This window comes from Empidonax traillii, unplaced genomic scaffold, assembly GCF_003031625.1.
Source record: "Empidonax traillii isolate 1590-97213 ecotype Southwest subspecies unplaced genomic scaffold, ASM303162v1 scaffold692:size495628, whole genome shotgun sequence".
Lineage (NCBI taxonomy): Eukaryota > Metazoa > Chordata > Aves > Passeriformes > Tyrannidae > Empidonax > Empidonax traillii.
The window spans coordinates 483,279-493,584 of record NW_020955885.1 but is presented as its reverse complement, the minus strand read 5'-3'; the positions used below and the strand labels follow the sequence as shown (position 1 = coordinate 493,584).

The following is a 10,306-nucleotide window of genomic DNA, read 5'->3' as shown; positions in this document are numbered from 1 at the left end:
GTAGCTCTTGTAGAGACAGCTTTGGTGGAGCAGGGTATATTGTTCTTATATAAATTCTTAGCATGATTTAATATACCTACACAGACTCAGCTTGGATTCAAACCATAACCCAACTTATCTTTTTTTTTCCTGGTGGCATTTGACAGTGAACACTGGGAATTTAACAAGAGCACATCGACTGTATACTTCCTTTTTTTAATTATTTTTTTTTAAGTTACAGTACATTTATTGTGTATATTATTACATACACAATGAATAAAATAGCAGAAGTTGGAGCCTGGACCCTTGCAACCTATTCTTGGCTGTGTACAGACATGTTTGTCTTACCTTGGGTGAGCTAGCCCATTGCCCCACAGATGAGCTGCTTCTAATACTTTAGATGCCCCAAGTACCCCAAGAAGACGTTGTGAATTAAGGCCTCCAAGTGCTTTGAGATCCTGGGAAGAATGGCAATGGACCAAGTATAAAGTATTTAATAACTGGGAGCCAGAAACAGAAGGGTAAACTAATAACAAGGGCTGCACAGACATTTGTAAAAGAGGACAAGCAGGAAATACAAGAGAGAGCTTGGGCTTAGCAAGCTCAGTAGTGCTTGGTGATCTGTACCTCTGAATATTTAAGACAGTGGTTTTAGTTCCAGGCTGAGCACCAGTTTGCCTGCAAACTGCAATGAGGTACAGCTGTTCATCAGGCCAGGAAATCCAAAGGAGGATTCTCGCCAGGGATCTTGGGGTTTTATGAGGCACTCAGTGGTGACAGCATCTCTGGACGCTGGAAACATATGGAAACCTGCAGACACGTGACTGCTCTGAACAAAAGAAAGATCGCTTCACTTCTGAACTCCCTGAGCCTCCAGACAAAAGGCTGTGCAAATGTTCCAAGCAAGATATCCCGGACCAAAAGCATTCAATTCATTGGAACAGACAGTAACATTTTAAGTTACTTTCACAGAATGTACCTAATTATGTCATCACAAACTATAAAGGCTGTAAGAACACATGCTAGAGCCAATCTCTTGACATCATGCACACATGCTTAATGTCTTACTAAATCTTACAAGTGCGAGAATAACATCTTTGTTTAACAACAAAGAAGCAATGCTGGGTTTAGTTGTCTTAATCACCTTATGTATAAGATTACTTTTTTCTAGAAATCCCCACTCATATGAGCAAGTGTTTGCTGCAATGTCACTACAGCACTGCTGTCTTCCACTTGCTGTTTAATTTTCCTTTTTCTGGAAGAAGGTTCTCAATGTGCTTCACAGACAGTAGATCAGGTATAGTTTCTGTTTTCCTTTCTCCACTTATTCCTGTAAAAATAGGACTATGACAAACTGAAATAGATAATAAACTGTAATATGCCTAAAATAACTACAGCAGTAACAGCCAGCCAATACTTTCAGCTGCTTTTGTGAGGAGTTAAGCAAGCAAAGTCATTAAGCAGGAGCAATCTGAATGTTAGGAAATGTTCATGGAAATCAAATTTGGGACTTGAAACTGTAAGTATCTTCACCCAAATCCTGATTCCAAGCACTAGTTTAGTCCAATCAAAGTAACCAACGCAGCTCAAATTTTATACGCCGTGTAGTCATAACAAGCTGCTTGAGAACAATCTACAGATCAAGACAATTTCAAATGATGAATTAATTCATTAAAACCTTACACTGTTCAGAAATCATTTAAACACATGGAAATTAGGCTTAAAAACATTAAATATACTATATTTTAAAACTGTCTTTGAAGATAATACTCATCTTAAAATATTAATAAAAGTGAATAAAATACTTGAAAAATATGAGCACGAGAAACATGGTCAATTTAAACAATGTTCCAGTTTGCACATTGACCTTCTACTAGCATCTCCATGTCTTACCAATCTCTTAGTAAAACATTTCCATGTTTTTACATATCTGGCTTATGGACAAACTCCAAATATTTAGTCCTGAGTTAAATGTTGAAGTCTGCTGCATATATGGTTCAAATAGCAGAGAAAACTCAATTATCAGGGCAAATATTTTAGGGCAGACCTTTAATATTTAAACTCATCATCCCTGCAAAGTTCCCCGTATTTATCAGCATCGTGATTAATGGATGAATGGTTTTCACTTGCCAGAGTAAAAGGTAGGGTCTAAACTCAATGGACAGATGAAGAGATTATACATCACATTTTATACAGCCTCTTTCATTATATCAGGTAAGTTACTGAGAACCTGCTACATGTAGGGTAGGTATAAGCACGTGAAAGCTTGCTCTCTGTTTTATTAATGGAAGGGACCAGAGGTAAGTCCCCTACTCAGATATGTCCCTCAGGAGATAAAAAGTAATAAATAAGGTAGTGATGTGAAGAAATACTTGGAGAGCAGTCTTTCAGGGCCACATCTGGAAAATTATCTCAAGAAGAAAAGAAGAATGTTCAAGAGAAGTATTTACAGCAATAGAAGCTAGAGCCAAAACACAAGGTATCAGTTAAAGTGTAGGGCCCCAAAAGAAACAACAAATTTTCAGCTTCAAGCCTGTCTCGAGGCTCACCAGGCTATTGTGTAAGACACACTATAAAGTGGCATGTCTCCACTGCAGACTTCTGTACAGCAGGTAAAGCAAAAAGATAAAGCCTCATGTTTGAGGCGCAGACATGTACAATGAGACATACCCCAAGGGCAGCAGCAAAACCAGAATCATCTCTTCTTGAATCCCCAGCTGTCCAGCCTCCAGGCACTCACCTCTACAACCTTTAGCCACACTAACAAATGGAAGGTGACAGCTGTACTCTTCCTATTCATTCCCTGCCTTTAATGCTGGGAGAACGAGGAAAGAGAGTTGGGCCAAAGCAGTAATCACTATGGATGAATACTGCAATTCTCTTGGATCTCGTGATGGCAAGGTTACGGTCTCTGTGGCTATACACTTCTTGAGATTCATCTCTGCTTCCTACCATGCCCAATTTGCCCTCACTCTACACTGCCTGTTATGTATTAAACCTGCCTAGCAGTCAGGTCACAGGGTTTTATCCTTTTTCTCCATAGCTACTCGACCTCAGCCCAGCCAACGAACACCGTCTTGGCCAAGAAGCTCAGAAGAGAAGTCTCCACAGCAATTAGATGGTAAGTTTCCTTCACCACCTCAACCAGTGAGTTCTGGGGACTTTCTGACAAAACACATCCTTCCTCCTATTCCTTTTCGACCATCTATATTGGAGATCATGGTAACACAGGGATATGGGAAAGCACATTATGCCCTCCAGAAGGTTCTCAACGAAGCTTGACAGAAGTAAATTCAGGATTTCCCTGGTGAATCTGCATACTAATGATGTAAGAAAAATCAATTACAAATTTCTATTTGTCTTTATAAACTTCACAGGAGAAATCACAAAAAAAGAAGGTTTTTGGAAGCCTTTAATTTTGAATTTGAAGTCCCGAACAAAAAAATGTATTCTGAACTGGCTTACCATACCAGAAGGTTTAATGTAACACAAGCTAAAGAAGTGCACAGGCATTGTTTTTGTTTCATATAATTAAATGTTTGTCTGGTTATAATTATGACTTCTAATCCTTCAGAGGTTTAATTCAGTTTTTGCATGTCTTAGTCCCAATCCAATCTAAGCAAGATACTTTGAATTGGAATACACCACAACTACCACGAGTCTAGCTCTCCGAGTTCAGTTCTATTGCTGGTGGTATCCTACACAAATGTGTGAGGGACTCTCCTGCCTCACTTAGCAACAGTGGTCAAACATGTCACAGCATATGTACCAGAACAGTTTACTATCTGAATTACAGTATGTGTCATCCAGAGAACCCTGATACTGTATGCAAGGCTCATGAAAACTGGCCAGCAATTTTAGCATCATGAATTACAGGAGAACATATCTACTTAAGTATTCAATCGAGCAGGAAAGTTTATTACTTACCATATAATCTAAAGAGTGGTTGTAAATGCATAAAACTAGCCAATGGACTTCATAGCACTTTCTGTAATAAAAGAGCTGCTGGCCTTTTGGCTTAGGGTGTGTCCATACTGCACAAGAAAGACCAGGAAAGGTCCTTGCAGTTAAATAAGTTCTGAAACTGGAATTGTGACAGCCAGGTCTCGCTGAAACACACCAGCACTAGACAAGCCAATTCATGCAAGAGAAAGGTTTAAGTAGCTGTTGCTCTGACTTTTAGCTGCCTTCATCACCTCACTTGGGTATCTGTAACCACAGACATGTCACATCAGTGTGACCTGGATCCAGCAAATCAAGCCTTTGGCAGAGTTCTCAGAGACACTTCTGGGCCAGAGGATGAAAGAGGTTTTCAGAAAGCCTGTGAAATCTGAAATGAATGTGAAAGTGGGATTGGCACTGGACATTAGCAACAGGGACAAAAGATGGCTCTGATGCATTAGAGTCCAACTGACCAATTAGGAAACTATTTGTGCCCTTTTATTGGCCAACATCCCTCCACCAACTACATGGACAACTAGAAAATGTGCACAAAATGTGCTCTAGCTAGAATCCTCCTAGCCTTGTTTGCATATGAAATAAAATCAACTCTTGATTTTCTACTTCAGGAGTAGTTCAACTGGACAGAAGAAACTGCCCATTTGGGAGCAATCTTTCACATGCTAATTCCAGCACGAGTCTGCAAGTGGGATACTCCCCTTACTTCCAGCAGTGGAGTTACTTGTGAGGCCTGGGCCCATTAATGCATGTGAACAAAAGAAAAATGTTTCCATTATTTGCCATTTTTACTAGAATAAGCATCTTCTAGCAAAAAAACCCCGCTGAAATCAAGGCAAAATAGCTTTTCCTGCGAGCAACAGAACAAAGTCATTAGCTATCCCAGAGAGTACGTTTGTGTTCTGTCCCACAGGGTTTAAAATTCCTGACCTGTAAAAGGAGGGAAGTCTGGATTCCTGTCTCGTTCCTGTCATCTTTATCTGTTCTCTCTGCATAAGTAGGTACGCTTACAAAGGGCTACTTTAAAGGAAATATGCTTAGATCTCAATGGATGTCCCTTTTGGCACCGAAGATTTACTTTAATGTGTAGTAGCAAACACTGTAGCAAAATAATAATAATAAAAAAATAATAACCTTGCTAAAGTTGCCCAAGCCTTTGCTACGAGCAGGAATAGATTAAGGAACTACAATAAAGAGAAGATTTTGCTTTGAAGTTTTTTTATCTGAATGTTGCCTTACTATGTGACTGACACGGACACCTAGCCACACGTCTCAGTGAACAACAGACAAACAAAGGAGCTTAACATTTGCAGTTGTGGTGTAGCAGAACAAGCTGCAGTGTAAGTCATCTCCCTGATCTTGTAGGCAGGTAGAGCTCCTGCATATACATTGCTTATCCTTGCTTTCTCATTCACAAGAACAGAAGGGGAAGAAAAATTATGTCTGTTTTCTCTCTTTACAGAAACAACTTTGCCTGAACTCTGCACTTTAGCAGGAATTACAGAATTTCACTTGCTTAGTACTTTCCAGAACACTTCCTAACCTCAAAGCATCCTTCATTAAATGAAATATGGAGAAATACAGCAACTTATACCAGGCAGAATAAAGTTGCAGCCTGCACTGATAATGCCTCTGTAATTCATGTCACTTAAATCACTGGTTATGTGGGATCTGGCAAGTCAATGAGCCTTGCTAAAATTACAGAATCTTATTAATTCTGCCTTTTATGAGTCCTTTTCTACCTAGTTTGAGGACACTTGGCCCATGCCCACAGTTCAAGAGCTAGTAGAACCATCTCTTAAAGAACTTTTCAAAAAGCACAAAACCTGTCTGGTAATCCTATGTTTTTGTGATATTTTAGTACTTCCACAATGAACCCTAGCTTATAAGAAGATCATCAGAAACAAACTTGACATGAAGAAATAGAACTGGGAGTTCATGTGCCTGTATGAAATCCTGAAGAACTTTTTTTCTTTTTTTTTTAAGGGAAGCAGGCATAACAGGCACAGCCCTCCTACCAAGTCCACTTCTAAACTGCTCAGGTGCCTCCAGCATTTCTTTTTCCTGAGTACGTTCTGTTTCCTACCTATAAACTAGGAAAGGGATGACAGAAATTTTTCAGTTGCACCAAAGACATAAGAACTGGGAACCACTGACTAAAGCCCATTGACTTTCAAAATCTGTGCATTCTCTTGTTGAGCTCTTTAGGTCACAGCTACTGACCTTTATTTCATGTGCTGCAAAGCTGTTCCAAGCAAAGCAACAGTTCTGTATGATGCTGTTTTACTAACAGGGCTGGACAGAAAAATGCCTGAGGTAACAACACTAGATGTTATTCAGGCATGGAGAACAAGTGCCTTTCCAGGGTTTCCCTCAAGAATTAGCCCCTGGAGTGCTCCTGCACCTGGCTTTGCCAGGGAGGTGTGGTACTATGGGTGTTTTTCATGCCTGAAAGCTGAGTCATCACTTCAGGCCACAGAAGCAAACCTAATGAAAGGTGAGATTTTTCTTTTCCTTGCCACCCTTTGACATGTTTCTGTGAAGATGCCCAATTACTGGAATAACAAGTACAGCCAGTAATCTGCTATCGCTGTCCAACTAACAAGAGGAGCTCATGCCAACATACACCTTACATGCATTTCTCCTTAGTAATGTTGGATAATGCTTTGTAAATAAATAAATGTACCAAAACCACTTAATCTTCACAGTGAGTAAGAGCAGAGAAAGCCACAGGAGACAGAAACACTGACACACAGAATATTACTTGTGACTTGTCTATTCTAACATCCTGCTTCTTGCCTGAGCCATGTACCAAGTGTCTTGGGAAAAAAAAAAAAAAAAAAAGAACAAGAAAACCTGTTAGAGGTAAGATTTGGGATATATTACCCTTTAGAAGGTTGTTATTTGGGGTTTTTTTGCGGTGATCACTAGAAGTTAAACCCTAAAGCTTGAGGTTAGTATATCCACTTAACATGTTTGTTAGTATTAACAGCTATAATTCTGGATATTCTGGTTATTTATACAAAAGCATTCAATCCCTCTCTTAATCCTGCTAAATCCCTTGGCCTCAGCGATGCCTTATGGCAACCATTTTCACAGTCAAATCACATCCATAGTCAGGGACTTCAGAGCTTGCAGGCTTGCTGCCATGGAGCTGGTTAATACAGCAGCTCTGCAGGCCTGAGAAGGCTCAGCACTAGCTATAACTCTCTACCTACAGGGCACAACAAAGTACCAGAGGCAGTGCCATCTCACCAGCCCTTGCTGGGAAGCAAGGTGCAAAATCCAAGGCACAGGTTGGCTTCTAGCCCCCCTCAAATTAACTCAGTCAGGGTAATTTTGCTGTCTGCCCTCCACATCAGTATATCTGTATCCCCATTCTTGGCACTAGAGTAGAACCCAAAGATCTATGACTCTTGACAACAGGCACAGATGATCCAGGACTTCTGGGTTTCCAAATCCTCTTTACTTAGCAAGACTGGCAAGCAGTATGTACTTGAGAAATAGAGCTGCTGCTGAAGCAGGAGACTTACAGCTTCGGCTCTAAGGCTTTATTTTAAAGTGAAATCAAAATAGACCAAGAGAAAGGTACTTAATTTTTGAGTTACCATAGAAAATTCAATCTTTTTCTTTTTTCCTTGCTCTTTTTAAACAGAGCAAGAGTTCTAACTACTTCTCACAATCACAAGTTTTGCACCTGTGCCAAAGGTGCATTTGGAATTCACACGGTCATTCCTGTAGTCACTGCAGCACCAGTGAAAGGTGCACACAGCTTGCCCTAAAGAAATGCAGCCTCAGCCAGGATTTTGTGCACAGACTTTGGGAGGCCATCAAAATACAGGTCAAAATGGTAAACTAGGGACAACAGATGTTGTGTGGTATGACACACTCAAAGGTTTTATCCTCTTTGTGATTTGTTATTGCTACTGTCTACTGGTCAGAGACAATTAAAAGCAGCAAATTTACTTTGACGTGATGGTTAAAAACTTGCTGCAGAGAGCCTGATGCACAGCACGGACACACCTTTGCTGAAAAAAAAAAAAGATGTTGCAATTTTTGAAAAAAAGAATTGCTTTTCATTTGAATTTCCCCAGACGTGCCACTACAGAACTCTATAATCGCATGCCAGTAGCATTTCTAAAAAGATTCACTTCCTGGACAGCTTGTGAGAGGGTCTACATTCTGTCAGTATGCTGCCCGCACTAACATTGTAAAAAAAAAACAAAAAAACCAAGCATAGATCAACATTATTTACGATAGCTTAGGAACTGTCAGGCCTCTGCACACTTCCAGAGTCAATCTGCAGAGGGTAACTATTAAAAGTAGTCCATGAACAAATTCATACTGTATATGATTCTCTCAATATATTTTTAAAAAATATTTGCCTCTACCGAGGAGGATAAAAAAAAGATCTATATAAATTGAGGAGAGAAACTAAAGTGATACTTTTGGTAAATGATTTGTGAGAAGACATATTTAAAAAGTCATCAGTGTAATATCTGAGCCTGAATCTGCCAGACAGAATTAAGACACCTTAGACTACACCAGCATAAATATTTCTGCTGGTTTTGATGCTCTCCAAGGTCTCAGAGAAAGCTGAAAATTGATAAACCTGGATGAAAAGGAAGCATAAAGTTTTTTTAAAAAGGAAATAAAATCACTGTGGATCATTTTTTAAAGTCTTGTGACATTTACACCAGTTTCAAGATATCTTAATAGAATTGGGAGAGAACTGGGAGAGAAAATTCATGAGCTTTGAATACTTGGATTTGGTAAGTTATACAATTCCACTGGAATTCACATCATTATGGGATTCAGATCAAAATCAATCTCCTTGTTGTAAAAATCCTTCACTGACCTAATCTGTGAACTGTGGCCCCTGTATTCAAAAAGTACTTGCTTTTTTTCCATCCTTTCACTCACTCTTGCTTTTCTCTCCCACAACTCCCTACACCTGCTTTGTGATTCACCAATCCACCCACACAAAACTCACCAAGAGCAAAAAAAGCAAACTCTCACTCCCACGAAATTTCTTTCTATCACTTTGTTTTCCCCTTGATTTCTCTCCCCTTCCACTATTGTTCACTATTTGTCCTGATTACAAAAAGCTACTGCAAAAGACAGGGAAACATGAAGCATCCCATTTCCACTTTCCATTTCCTATTTATTATAGTTACCTCTACACCTACACCAGACTGCATATGCTATCCTATTTATCCCTGGAGTGATGGTGGATACTTTGTGAGGGATCTTAAAATAAATAAAACTTATCATCCAGATGTAAAAATAGGATTGAAAAAAAAAAACAACCAAACAAACAGCACACACACACACACCAACCCCCCCAACAAAAAAAAGCAAACCCACTCAGCCTTCCCAAAACTCAAACACCAAAAAACACAAAAAACTCCAAACAAACACGATGCTAAGACTAGAGACTGCTAAGATGGGGAAAAGTATAGTTATAAAATAGATGGATTTTACATCTTCCTAGAAACAGCATGGCAATATCTTCTCCCACTGACAAAACATCACCTATAGCAACATTTTTGTACAGGAGTAGTAAACCCTTGGCAGCTCTGCTTTGGAAACAGCATTAGACTTTAAATCTTTCCTGAGCACACTTATGTTGAGCAGTTCAATGCAGCCCTGGAAGAGCACAACAAGGACTAGATGCCTATCTACACATATATAACTTGAAAATAACCTACAAACTTTATTGATTTTGGAAGAAAACTCCAGGTATCTCACATGTTTACCAGTTCAGAACAGTTCATGCAAAGGTTCTTTTATGACTGCACCAAGGGGATTAAATATATTTATTTTTTAGTTGAGAGATTTTGACTCAAGGGAAGACCTGCACCAACATCACCGCTGTAGCCACCTGGAGGATGGAAAAATCATCATACAGGTAAAAAGCTGTAACCTTTCCTTGGGTTGCTTACAGTGGGAAGCAAATAGGCAATAACTCCAGGTGCATGTTCATCATATATCCGATACCTGCATCAGGTGAAAAGGAAGAGCAGCTCTTCAAAAGGACCAGGGTATAGGAGGCAGTGTTAAGAGTCCTACTCAGATGTACTTAGATCCATATCCCACAGGAATTCAACAGAAAACCTGCATTTCATGGAATTATTCTTCTGGTAATGAAGAGAAAGAGAAGTACCAAAACACAGGTTGCAGCAAAGGACACTGAGTTCTTTTTCTTGCTCCATGAGGTTTTGCTCATTTGCTCTGCCTGCTTGTAAATCCAAAAGCTGAAAAATCAGACCTTCAGTGTCCCATTCTCCCCTCTGACTTCACCTTTTTGTGGTGTGCTTTTCTGACCTTTCACTGTAAAACCTTCTCCACTTTGTGCTGCAACTCAGGG

The 10,306-nt window shown here is 39.6% G+C and overlaps 1 long non-coding RNA gene across 1 annotated transcript in view; it reads right to left on the bottom strand.

The window, feature by feature from the left end:
* The window catches only part of LOC114065738, an 8,149-nt gene extending 854 nt beyond the window's left edge, over positions 1-7,295 (bottom strand). Inside the window, exons 1-2 of the long non-coding RNA XR_003573042.1 lie at positions 7,192-7,295; positions 607-806 (exon numbers count right to left, since the gene is read on the bottom strand). This is a non-coding gene — a long non-coding RNA (uncharacterized LOC114065738). The remainder of the gene's footprint in view (positions 1-606; positions 807-7,191) is intronic.
* Positions 7,296-10,306: the final 3,011 nt, after the last annotated feature.